The following is a 14326-nucleotide window of genomic DNA, read 5'->3' as shown; positions in this document are numbered from 1 at the left end:
ATTTTACAAAAACAGGTTGGCTTTGATGCCCTGAACAAAAAGAAACGCTACAGGTTGAAGAAACATCACCACACTAAAAAAGACTACTGCCGTTTTTAGACAGAGAAGGTTAAGTAAACAAAGTCATACATCACAGGGTGTTTCTCATGCCTGACTCTCTGCTGCTGATGCTGCTGCTGTTTCTCTGTTTTTTCCCTTTCCATGGATGGGCTTAGGGTGGGATCTTTAAACATGAATGGAGGGAGGGATAAACAGAAGAGAGTTCTGATTATACCGCTAGGTCAGCGCTGCTATACTCCGCGCGTGACAGTGACGAGCGTCCGTCAGTCCCCTGGCTGACGGAGTTGATGACCGTCTGTCCGTCCGTCCGTCCGTCCGTCCGTCCGTGTCTCCCCCCCCCCGGACTGATGTTGACGAGCGTTCGCACCCCCCCCCGGACAGACGGTGCGCCGCTACACTAAAAATTTCTGGGGAGAACCCTGATTTGTATTACCGAGATAACGAGATCATTCGGGAAAACGGAGAAAATAAAATATATGAATGCATGGCTGTTTAGGGCTTCCGTACCAAACACAGTATCAGACAGAGTGACATTCTTTGAACAGCTGAAGGACAAACTGTCCTATTCCCAAAAAAAGGAGACCTGGCCTCATTACAAAACTGGAGGCCTGTGGCACTTCTGTGCACGGACTTCAAAATACTGTCCAGAGCTCTATCTAACAGACTCAAACAAAACATTGAACTGATGGTGCACATGGACCAGAGCTATTATATCCCTGGAAGAACAATAATGGACAATCTCTTCCTGTTGAGGGATGTGATTTATATCTGTAAAGTGTTGGACTTAAACATCGGTATCCTATCACTTGACCAAGAAAAGGCTTTTGACAAGATTTATCATAGGTATTTGTTTTAAGTGTTTTGTGCGTTTGGTATTGGAGAAGGTTTCACATTGTGGGTGGGTTTGTTATATAATGGTGCAAGCTGCATGGTGAAAGCGGGGGGGGAGGGGCTGCTTAAGCGTATACTGGTTTAAAGGGGAATAAGGCAGGGCTGCCCTCTCTCTTCTCAGTTAAAGCTTGGCTATTGATCCTTTGCTTAATAACATAAGGAACGAACTCAAAGGTCCCCATCTGCCCAACAGCTCACTCAGCCTGCCTCTAACAGTGGCTGCTTATGCAGATGTTGTAAACATTTTCATAACTGGACAAGCTGATGTTTGCTTATTGAGAGAAAGTCTTGGACTGTACCAAAGAGCCTCCTCTGCTCAGGCTAACTGGGCAGTAGAACTCCACCATGCTCGTAGATGAGACGTGACAGTGGAGCGACTTGAACCTTTGTGAGTTATAAATCCATGAACATAACTTCCTTGTGGGGGCTAACAAGTCGCCTTCTACTTATTCAGCGTGCTTAAATATGAGTCATATTTCAGAAGAGCGTCCATTTGTGCTTGTTAAGCTAACTGCTTGTTAATGAGAGTTAAGAATAATATGACAGCTGTCTGTGTCGGCTGTTTATCGTACCACAAATCTTCAGCTTCTTCCAGATATTGAGCTTATTGTGACTTTGCTGTTGTAAACATTGCTGTACCTACTAACATTCACAGTAGTCATTTCTTGGTTTTGTCACATTTTTAGATGTGTAGCCTGTATTTCTAGTTTGCACTTGCCCTCCAATAAATAGCCTAATAATAAACCAGTGTTATATTGCTTTTTAAGACTTGCAGCTGAATTGCATGTCTTCTAAACCTCAGCATTATGATTATGTGAATAAACTCATGTTGACAATAACTTGTTGACACAAAAGAAATGGCAATTGCATATCACTCACAGCTACACAGGATACACAGCTAAGAAGTTAGCATTCTATAAGTATTTTGTTTATTAATTTTACATTAATTAATCTACATATTGTGTTATTGAGGCCTGAAAACAATTTTTGGTACTACACGTACTGCCTTTTTCTGACTTTGAGCCCCTGCCCCTCTATAATCATGTGCACGTCCCTGGCTGTGTGTCAAAGTGTTGGCCAGGATAAGTCCCCGACAGGCAGCTGGAGGTCCTTGTATAAGCTGCCTGTAGAAAAGCGTTCAGCTGATCTGCAGTGGAGGATTATACACGGAGCAATAGCTACGAACAGAGCATAGCACACCTGGACCCTGGTCATGGGGTGGGCTGTCTTTGTGCTCACGAAGAATCCCTGGTTCATTTGTTCACCCAGTGTCCCTGCTTGGCTGGTCTGCTGGGGCTGGTGGAGACTTGGGTTTCAGGTTTTGGGGAACAATTTTCTTTAGATTTGTTTATCTATGGTCCCAAATATCTGGTGAGAAAAAATCATGTGTGTATTCTGGTGAAATTTGTGTTTGCGTTGGCTAAACTTGCTATCTGGATCTCCAGGAAGAACATGGTGAAGGGTTCAGGATGCACTGAGGGTGAAGAGGTGACAGTGTTGTTTTCGTCGACGATGATGATGACGAAATTATTTCGTTGACGCCCCTTTTTTTCATGACGATAACGAGACGGTGACGAGATAAACATGGCTCTTTGATGACTAAAACATGACGAGACGTGAATGAGTTTTCGTTGACGAGACGAGAATGGACGTAAACGTTAGTGGGTGGTCTGTCAGACGTTCAAAATGCATGACATTTCTGCTTAATGTTCGTGTAGCAACTGGACAGCCGCTGAGACCCGGGAGATGCTAGCGTCTCCTTGGTCTCTGTCTTTGTTATTCACTTACTGTTGTAGCAACAAGCTAGTGACGGTCGCTACTTTCAAATTAAAAGCCCCCCACTAAGACCCCAGTTCCAAACTCAAATAGGGTGCAATGTAAAGCTCTTATTTTGAAGACAAATTCGTTATCACTTCTTTTTATTATTTTTTTTGAAAAATTTAAGTGTACAAAACCACAAGGAATAGAATAACAATCAGCACATATCAGCACATTTCAACTGTTTTTTCATGAATTGATGCCCTACTTCATCATGCAAGAGTGTCACACATAAGTTGTGAAAATAGCAGATCTACAAGTTCAACACATTGCAACACATTGTGAGCTTGTAGATCTTTTTATTGACCTAAATTAATTTGATAAAAGACTATACTTCTTCTTTTGTTTTTGTTTTTTTTAACTTAAACTGACTAAAACTTGACTAAAACCTGTTTGAGTTTTCGTCGACTAGAACTGGACTAAAACTATCACATATAGAAGTACCTAAAATTTGACTAAAACTAAAAAGCATTTTAGTCCAAAAGACTAAGACTAAGACAGACTAAATCTAAAATGGCTGCCAAAAACAACACTGAGAGGTGATGAAGGGGCTGGTTGCTGCTCGTCTCAAAGTTGAACATGGTTATTATCACACTGTTGGTGATCTGGAATCTTTCTCAGCGCTCTTGGCAGAGGGAGGAGTGTCGGGGGGGCAGGAGAGCTGCTGCTCTCTTTTTGATTGGTTGTTTTCGTTTTTTTTGTTTGTTTGCATGTTTGTTTGTTTGCTGTTTTTATTTGTTCTGATGATGCATACCTGACTTTAATTTATCTTTGAGAATAACTAAATAAAGTTATTTTTAAAGTTAAAAAAAGTAAAGTCTCTCTCTCTCTCTCTGAGTGCGTTTTCCAACTTTTCTTTGTGTGTTTGTTTGTTGTGTATGTTTTAGTGTAGTTTGTGAGTTTTGTGTCAGTTTGTGTGTGTGTGGCAGCGGGCATCATGCCCGGTGTCGGAGTGGATGAGGAGGAGCTGCCGCAACTGACAAGGCAACATGCTGTCAAACTTTTGCCGGCAGTCAGCTGTTCAGTTGGAGATAGGGTTGCCAACCGTCCCTTGAAAAACGGAATCGTCCCGTATTGAGCTTAAAAGGGACGCACTTTGTCCCGTATTTCCTTGAGAATCAAAATGGTGTTTAAAATGTCAATGGAATCAATGAATGACGGCGTTTTATATGAAAATATACGGTAATCTTACTGCCAGCCCTCTCTTGCTCTGTGACCAATGAGCCGACAGCACACTCACACACGAGAATAACAATGCAGAATCCGGCTCTTCTCATTGGTCGAGGTACTGTCGCTTGCAAGAAGATACTGGAAGACAAGAGACTGAGGCAACTGGCAAAACAATCCAGCATGGCTCACAACGACACAGGTTCACAGGACACTGTAGACGGTACGCCTTCCACCATGAGCAGTAACGGTACTCCCCCGAGAGAAAAAGAAAAGGCTGCAAAAATACAGACTCGAATGAGAAAAAGAAAACGTGGCTGGAAAAAGTGTAGATAATGTCTGCTCGCGCACTTTTTCTGTAGCCCATGGTGAACTGTTTGACGTGAAACAGCATGCATCTAGTGGTCTACACGTGAGGGACAACCAGGTGGACCCTTGACTGGTTTGTTGTCCACCAGGCAACACCAGAGGCAGATATGGTATGTAGAAAAAATACGAATGTTTTTTAAGTCCAATAAATGTCAGAATTTTGTGGCCAAAAAAATGTTTAGTGTAATAAACACATACAATTGATAGATGAATACATAAAATAGATAAATAATACATAAAAGTAATACGTAGATGAATAATAGATAAAGAATACACACTATACTATATACATACATATATACAACCTTACACATGTCAGTTCAAACAGTCCATAGATAAATGTGATGTGCATAATTTGTACTGCACAGGCAGTTGATATACTACACATGAACTATAAATCAGTAAGAAAGTAACAACTTTCTATTGTTTTCTGTTATTTTATACTGTTTTCAGTTAAGCAGGACAGTTCTGTTAAATAAATAAATATTTATTTTATTGTCAAGTTAAGCAGGACAGATTTCTGTTAAAAATATCTTTTATTTTGCACAAAAAAATAAATTGTTGAATAATATTTTTTTCTATGTATTCGTATCACTCAAAAACATGCATCAAACTAAATTCACATTCGAGTCAAAGTATTTGGAAAGTTACCAAGCCGTCGTGGGGGGGGGGGGTTGTCCCTTATTTATTTCTCAGGGAGTTGGCAACCCTAGTTGGAGATGCAGCCTGTGCTATGGAGAGCTTGTGGGGTTCTGAGCCTGCCCTGAGGCCAGAGAGAATGCGGGGGGTGCTGCAGGGCCAGGCTCAGGTGCCTCATCCAGGGGCGCCGGGGCATCGGCCTCCGGTGAACCGGGGGCTTTGGCATCCGGCGAGCCGGCTGGCTGAGGTTAAAAAAACAGGAAAAAGGAAGATCAGTGAGTGTCAGGGGGAGGAGGAGGAGGAGGTGGAGGTGGAGGTTGAGGAAGATAGGGGGGATAAAGTGGGTGAGGAGTGTGATATGACTCCATCTCAGGAGGCTCAGACCACCACTTACTCATTAAGAGAGATTAAAAATTTCCTAAAAGCCACAAAAAGACAACTTCGAAAATTGGTTTCATGGATGAGATTAGACATGGACACAACATGAGTACATATAGAGCAAGGTTCAGTAAAAAATATACCGCTCTCAACCCTTCCCTTTCTAAATTCAAAAGTAAGGCGTAAAATTAGGATACAAAACGAATGTGTTAATCATCCATTAAAGGTTTGGGAGAAGACGAGACGATTCTTGAATTTACCTCTATCTCTATCAAGGGCAGCAAAAATAACTACTGCCTGTGACTTCCTGCCAGCAAAAATGGACAGTGGTTTCATTAGATGGGCGGGGAAGGGCCTCATCACAATAAATCAATTATTCGAAGGAATGACTCTCAGGGCTTTCTCACAACTTCAAGCAAAGTATGGCATTGATTCTAAGGATTTATTTAGATATTTTCAAATTCGGTATTACCTGATGACACACAAAGAGTGGGACAAAATTAAAGAAGTTCCATCTAATTTTGAACAATATTGGATTGAGATAGCTGAGAATAAGATGAATACTAAAAACACAATATCATGTATATATGGCAGGATCCGTAAGGATATATCAGTGGATACACTTGATGTGAAAGCTAAATGGGAATTGGAAGCTAATACCATAATTGCTGATGAGGAGTGGGAGAGTTCTTGGGTGCCCTGGCAGAAATGTTTAAGCAGCCCAATTTGGAGGGAATTTGGCTGGAAGTTGAGAGCAAGATATTTCAAAACTCCTTTGGTAATAGCTAGTTATGATAATAACTGTTCCCCCCTGTGTTGGAGGGGTTGCAGTATAACAGGGGACTTTTCCCACATCTTCTGGGATTGCTCTAAATTGCAAAAATTCTGGGAGAATGTGAAGCGACAAATATGTGAGATTTTGAATTTAAATAGACCAATTGAACCACAGCAACTAATTTTGGGTACTGTATCGTTAATGGAAAACTAGAGTATTTATGCTCAGGGTTCATTTATTGATTGCACATAAAATGATCATAGTAAACTGGCTTAAGCCCCATCCACCCACACTGGACCAGTGGTCTCAAAGGCTTAAGGATGTAAATTGCATGGAACATATAACGACAAACCTTCAACTCCAGACGGACTTGTATCCTGAAAAATGGTCACCTGTTATGATGTATTTGGAAAGGTGAGAATACTGTCTCTGTTCAACTGGGCTAGATGGTGTTTTTATTTATTTTTTAATTGCTATTACTAATTAGACCTACAAAGAATATTCTTTCACCTCTTTGCTATTTGATTGTACTTGTATTTTGTATTTTGTCAGTTTGATACCAATATGAGTATTGATACTTGTCATAATGTGTGAGACTCTGTCAAGGAACTTGTTCTAATAAATGTTCAAAAAAAAAAAAAAAAGCCACAAAAAGGAAAGCAGCTGTACAGGTTGAGAATTTCTTCCCCGACCTGAAAGGCTTCAGTGTGTCGGTGGCACGCCTGAAGAAGATGGAGGACTCCTTTGAAGCAAAGGAAGTCTTCAGGCTCAACAAGTTTGTCACAAAAGCCAGGGTGAAGCTCGCTGACCTCGATGATTTTATTTTTTTAAATTTATAACTTATCACACTATTATGGCCATTTTTTTTTTAACTCTTTTTATATCACTAAGACTAACATTAATATTGGTTCTTTAAATATTAACAGTGCCAGAAGTGATGTGAAGCAAGCCTCTCTGTATAAACTTATTGATTTTAAGTAACTGCATTTATTATTTATTCAAGAAACCCATAGTGATGACAAAAATGAAAGAGACCGGAAAAAAGGAGTGGAGGCCAGGTTTTTCTCAGCCACAAATCTTTTAATAGTGCTGGAATCGGTGTGCTTTTTAACAAGGCTTTTAACCCTCACTCTGTCGAAGTGCAGGATGTTTTATCAGGTCACATTTTGAAGGTCAGAGCACAGTTTGAGAATGTCATAATGGTTTTTATCTGTGTTTATGCCCCTGTTTTTAGAAAAGATAGAATGAGTTTTTTAGACATTCTATCTGATGCCATTAGCGGCTGCAGCACAGAAGAGTATTTATTTCTGGGAGGTGATTTTAATTGCACAGAGCATCCTAATGTAGACAGGAATCACCTGGAGCCCCACCCTGCTTCATGTGCTCGGCTTCAGCGTCTCATTGAAGCTCACGAGCTGCAGGACGTATGGAGAGGGTTCCATAGAAATATCCGGCAGTATACATGGAGCCACAGTCGTGATAACGTATTATCTATGGCTCGACTTGATCGGTTTTATCGCTTTAAACATCATTTAGCATTTTTAAATCAAGTCATATCATACCTATTGGCTTTACAGACCATTCTCTGGTTCAGTGTTCTTTTTTTATCTCAAATGTTAAGATAACCAGGGCATATTGGCATTTTAACACAGCTCTTTTATAATATTATGGCTTTAGAGAGGGTTTTAATTATTTATGGGTTTTACACAAGGATAAGTCCGGTTGTATTTCTTCACAGCAGTGGTGAAGTCCAAATCCATCAGTTGTGTAAACATTATGCTCGCAATCTCACTAGGGACATTACCAGATCTCTTCAGCACCTAGAGACCAAGGTGGTACAGCTGCAAGGTTTAGCAGACTGTACAGGAGAACAAGGGCATTTTAAAGACCTTAAAAGGAAAAAGGCATCTTTAGCCAACCTGCTGGGTATTACAACGCAGCTGGCGCTGGTCCGATCCCGCTTCCTGAACGCCTCACACATGGAAGCTCCATCTCAGTTTTACTTGAGCCCGGAGAGGAAAAATGGCCAGAAGAAGATCATTCACTCCTTACGTGCTGAAGATGGTTCCTCACTGACGACAGGCCCAGAGATCCGGAGGTACACCACACAGTTTTACAAAAAACTGTACTCAAATGAGTTTGTGGATAACCCGGAGCTGGGTGGACGGTTTTTTAACAACCTGCCTCAGGTGGAGGCTGCCTCAAACACAGCACTGGACATTGAGCTGACTGTTGATGAGCTCCACACAGCCCTCATGAGTCTGGCCAATGAGAAGGCTCCAGGTATTGATGGGCTCCCTGTGGAGTTCTACAAGTCTTTCTGGCCGGTTCTCGGCGAAGACATGTTGGAGGTTTTCCAGGACAGTCTGAACCGGGGACAACTACCACTGAGCTGCAGGAGAGCTGTAATCACTCTGCTCCCCAAAAAAGGAGACCTGCAGCTTTTAAAGAACTGGAGACCGGTTTCATTGCTGTGTGGGGACTACAAGATCTTGTCCAAAGCCCTGGCCCTGAGGCTGAGGGAGGTCGTCGGTGAGGTCATCCATGTGGACCAGACCTACTGTGTGCCCGGCAGGTCCATAAGTGATAATATCACTTTAATCAGGCATGTTTTGGACGTCTCTAGCTCATTAGGCACAGATACTGGTCTGATTTCCATAGACCAGGAAAAAGCTTTTGACCGGGTTTAACACCAGTACCTCTGGCAGGCGCTGGCTGCTTTTGGGTTCAACACAGGTTTAATAGCTAAGATCCAGGTACTGTACTGTGACATTGCGGGCATACTGAAGATTAATGGTGGCCTGGCTGCTCCTTCTGATGTGGAGAGGGGGGTTTGGCAGGGATGCTCCCTATCAGGGATGCTCCCTATCAGGTATGCTATACTCCCTAGCCATAAGCCTCTGCTCCACAAACTAAGAAAAGGCATCAATGGTGTTTTTAATGGATGTCCTGCTGTTTTTAAACCGTCTGCCTATGCTGATGATGTCATTTTAATGGTAAACACACAAAAAGACATTGACATAATAAAAAGGAACATTGGACTGTTTAACGAGATGTCATCAGCAAAGGTGAACTGGAGCAAGAGCGAAGCAGTAATAATCAGCAACAAGCCCACAACCATCCTGGTTGTACCAGAAGGACTGACATGGAAGACAGGGGGCATAAAATACCTTGGGGTGTTCTTGGGCGAGGAGAGTGTTTTAAACAAGAACTGGGACGACGTGCTAGAAAAGATGGAAGGCAGGCTCAGGAGGGGGAGATGGCTGCTACCAAGCATATCATACAGAGGGCCTGTGTAGACCCTCCTCCTAACCTACTTTCAAAAATACAGACTATGTTTTTTTTCTGGCACAAATTTCACTGGATCCCTCAAGCTGCCCTCTGCCTCCCCAAAGAGGAGGGTGGTCAGGGACTCATCCACTTGGCCAGTAGGGGAGCAGCTTTGAACACAGTCTCCCTTCACTGGCTGCTCCAGGAGCCTGTGGTTTATGAAGAACAGCACAGTGCCCCTGTCTGGGCAGGAACATCAATAAGGGACACCTTCCGTCAGGCCAGGGTAACGACTCTGGGCTCTGTGGTTCACCTGACTGGAGCTGGACTACAAGATTCAGCTGCCCTGGCAGCTGGTGTGGGGATCCGGTCCGTGAGGAGCATGGGCAGACAGCTGGAGCACTGGAGAGGCTGCCTGACTGGACACCAACACCTCCTACTGAGCCGGCACTCCCAAAGTTTTATTGCCCCCTGCACTGACGATCCATTTCCCTCTGTCACTGTCCGTCCGGTTTTTAAAGACTGCTCTGGTTTGTTTTTAAACGCACAGCAATGCACTTCTAGCCTGCAGGAGGCCACTGGCAAGGCCCTGTACATGGCCATGGTCAAGTGTCTCAATCAAAGGACTTTGAACCATGTGGACACTCCATGGAGGGGTCATCTGCAGCTGTGCGATGGAGGGTACTGCATGGCATCGTAGCAGTGAACTCCTTTCTGTCCATCATGGGCACACTGACCGGTGTGTGTTCTGTGGTAAGAGGGAGACAGTCTTCCACTGCTATAGTGAGTGAACACGTCTCACTCCTCTGTTCACCCTCCTGAAGAGTCTTTTCAGCTTTTCAGCAGTGCTGGAGAAAAGTTCTCTGTACAGGTTTTTATCTTGGGTTTTAAGTACAGAAGGCCAGCAGAAAGGAAGTGCAGACTTTTAAACTTCATTCTGGGGCAGGCCAAGATGGCAGAACATGTGAGCAGGAGAGGAAAGAGGAGGACATGGTGTATATAGATGTAGTACTGTTGTTCAGCAGGATAGTGAAGGCCAGGGTCCAAATAGATTTTAAATATTACAGTCAGATGCAGGACATGGACCAGTTCACTAAGACCAGAGGCCTGTACTGCAAAGGGGGCTCAACATAGCCAGGCTTTGTGCTCATGATGCAGCTCAACAAAGCCCCAAGTCCCCAAACAGAGTTAAACGGTACTGTGACAGTTGTTATCAACTTAATTTGTCAAGTCCGGTTCTCCGCTTTGTGCTCTGCGCGCGTTCACATAAAAGGGGGCGTTTGACGTCATATTAATCTACTTTCGTGCGAAAATGGATCGATCCCGGGCCACATATTTTACTCAAGATGAGCAGATTTTATTATTTTATTTTATCATGTTATTATGCAAGGCTATGAAGAATTCAAAGAAACCATCACAGCAAAAAGTAAAACTGTTGTCGCCAATAGAGCGAGGGAGGGCTTCTGGCAGAAAAGTGCTGACCGTGTAAATGCGTAAGTTAACAATGATGAATATTATGATCAATATTATATTAAACCCTTAGTGTTTTAATTTCTGAACGCTCAGCATTGTGCAACTTTAGTGCTGCCCGAATTATTCTTGCTCCTAGGGTCCACCGGTGACGTGGTGACGCCATCCCGAATGAGTTACACAGTGAAACAGCGGCGCTTTTATAGCCGATTTTAAGCTGAAACTCTGAACATAACCTGGTCGGGACCAGGTTGTGAGCTAAGCATAAGTTACCATGGTGATATAGCCAGGTTAAAAGAGAGCCACCTTCGTAGTACAGAGAAGCCTGGCTTTAGACTCAACATTAACCGCTCGCTAACCCACTAAACTGGCTTCGCAGTACACCCCTCTGGACTCTTTACAACACACTGTGTTCAGTCACTGACAACACTCTGGTCTTCTCTAATCATCTCATGTGATACATCTTCTCTAACTCTGTCTGCATGACCTAATCTGTATGTTTTATTTATTTGTTTATTTATGTATTGATGTACTGTATCTGGTTGACAGATGGTTGCAGCAGTTGATTCTTCATTTAAAATGTCCCACAGGTTCATTGCACCAGTGAGAGGAGCCTACCACTTTGAGTTACATATATTTAGATGGGGACATGCTTCAGGTGCTGTGTTGGTCAAGAATGGAGAACACATTTGTATTGCATATGAGTATCAGCCAACCTATGATGTAAACCCTTCTAATGGTGTCACGCTGCTTCTAGATGGCAATGTTGTGCCTGTCAGTCTGTGGATTAACTCATGGGTGTGACAATGGAAATCATACCACCTTCAGTGGTCATCTGATTTTCACCATGTGAGCAGGAAACAGTCCTTCTTCTTCTTCAGCCTTATGATAGCCCTGACTACACAGTAGCAGTGTATTAGTATGACCTGGTGACAGTTACTTTTCTCTTTTGTACTCAAGCTTATTGGCAACACAGCACAACAACAACCTTTTGATAAGAAAAGGTTCATACATTTTTCATCTCCATATGTTTTCTTGATTGAAATCAAAATGCACAGTGATTGACAATGAGAAATAGTTGTGCCATTTTTGTTAACACTAGATTAAAGAAGTGAACTAATTTGTGAGAAAACTGTGGAAATGTCTGTTGACATACAGAATTACTGCATCAAATCCTTCAAATCAAAGACTCAGTTAATGTTTGTATCCTGATTATCAAAGCTGGATGACAAAGATTTGCACCAATAATTATTTGTACATATTAAATGTATTGCCATTGGCTTCTTTCACATTTGAATGCAAGCATAAACATGTCAGTGCAGTACTGTCTGTGGACCTTTCTTTCACATTGTCTCTATCACGGGATGTTTAAAGGGGAAAAAACTAAAAGGTGGACTCAAATGCAGATTAGACAGGAGGCAGGATCAGGGGGAACAAAAAGCGAGCTTTAATAAATAAAAAGCTGAATGCACACGAACAAAAGGAGCTAATTCCTCAAACTAGTAAAAAGGGCAAGAAGGCAAAGTAACAAAGCAAACCTAGGAAAACCAGAAATCAAAATCCAAAAACAAACCACTGAGGAACAGAAGACTCCAGAGGAAACACAGTGACTTCAGGGAGAACATCTCATGCAACACCAGACAGAAGCAAACAAACAGGAACAATGGACTGATAAAGAGAAGAGGGAAGAATCTAAATACACAGACACTAATGACGAGACGAGGAACAGGTGAGGTGAGATGATGAGGGGAAGGCACAGAGGAGAAGGCATGAAGGAAACAATACTGAAAGACAGGGGGAGACAGACGAGAAAGGAGGAATGGGACAATACAGAGGAGAGAACATAATGGAAAGAGCATGAGGGGAACACCGAGAGACATAAAAAGGACAAGCAAATCAAAACATAAGACAAGAGACACAATCCAAAGACATAAAAAACATGAAGCATGACAGTTTCAGAATGAAATATGTTCTTATTGTTGGCAGACAACAAAATAATTGTTTCACTTCTGTTTGGGAGTATGAAAGTGACCAAAAGTTTTCACGCTCTCCACTTCCACCTCCTCTGCAGTCTCTCTCTCTCTCTGTATGTGTGTGGGTGGAGACAGGTGAGTGGACCTGGGTGGAGCCACATCAGCTGCATCCTATCCTGCAAATAAGAAACCTACAAAGACTCAGCTCTGCCATATCCACTTCGCTAGATCGTAGTACCTGCTCATTCCTTCTGCTCGGCTCCAGTCCCATCCTCCTCAGCCCCGTTTATCTGCTCTGTGTCTCTGTTCATTCATATTGAACTTTAGAAAAGCTGTTGTCACAGATGTTTATGAGATTAAAGCTGATCAACAGCCAATCTGATCCATTTTCAGTAGAGAAGTTCTACACTTGTCATATTATGATTTTATGACAGTGGATGTTGTTGTTAAATGTGTTGTTGCTCTTCCAAAGTCAGACTTTATTATCGTGCTGGATTCATTGAGGAAGTAAAGAGAGAAAAATGTTCTTTATGACTCATCTAACATGAGTTTCTGTTGTTATCTCAGCCAATTAACAACCTGAGGGAGGTCACTACATCTGACTGTGTCGTTAATGTTTAAACAGGTCAGGCTGATAATGTTTTGTTTGTTACTCCTTTAATGGCTTGTTTTTCATGTCAGGTCATTCAATGTTTACACTCTCAAACTTCAGTGAGGATGATAATTATATTGATCTGATGCTGTCTTTCTTACCTGTCAGTGTTATCAGCCATGAGGTGACATATATATCATTTTATACATGATTTTGACCTTCAATAATGCACATTTTAGCAAAAATAATGGTTCAAGTATTGAAAGCTACATTCCAACATACACAGATCAGCCACAATATTAAAAGGAGGAAGAGGTAAAGGAATGAATTTGATCATCTCTTTATAGTGCAGTGTTCTGCATCATGTCATTGATGTGGATTCTACTTGACGTGCACAACACACCTGAACACTTTGGCAGACAAAGTATTTGGCCACTCAACAACAACAACAATGTTCCACGTTGGCAGTGGCTTCCCAAGCAGGACAATGGTCCCTGTTACAAACTGCTCAGGAACGGCCAGAGAAGTATTCAAGGTGTGGACCTGGCCTCCAAGTTTCCCAGATGACAATCCAATTCAGCATCCATGGTCTGAGCCGCATGAAGTCCGATCATACTTGGTCTGCAACAGTGTTCTGGTGGGTGGTGCATGTCAAGGAGCATCCACATGAATATCAGGACCCAAGGTTTCCCAGCACATTTCATTGTAACAAAGTGATCAATGTTTTTTACTTCACCTATTAGTCTTTTTAATGTCCTGACTGATGGGTGTACAGGTTCTAATGAATGTTTTCAGTGTTCTGATGACATGCTCCATGTGATCAGTGTTATCAAACTGATGTCCTGCACGTGTCTGTTTTCTGGTAATTTCTGTTAATGATTGATCAGCATCAGACACTATTTAAGACTGAGATGAACACAGAAA

The 14326-nt window shown here is 42.3% G+C and overlaps 1 protein-coding gene across 2 annotated transcripts in view; it reads left to right on the top strand.

The window, feature by feature from the left end:
* The window catches only part of LOC115584539 (glutamate--tRNA ligase-like), a 121384-nt gene that overhangs the window by 19653 nt on the left and 87405 nt on the right, over nt 1-14326 (top strand). The window lies entirely within an intron of this gene.

Source organism: Sparus aurata, chromosome 7 (assembly GCF_900880675.1).
Source record: "Sparus aurata chromosome 7, fSpaAur1.1, whole genome shotgun sequence".
Taxonomy (NCBI): domain Eukaryota; kingdom Metazoa; phylum Chordata; class Actinopteri; order Spariformes; family Sparidae; genus Sparus; species Sparus aurata.
This window is presented reverse-complemented; position numbering and strand designations above follow the sequence as displayed.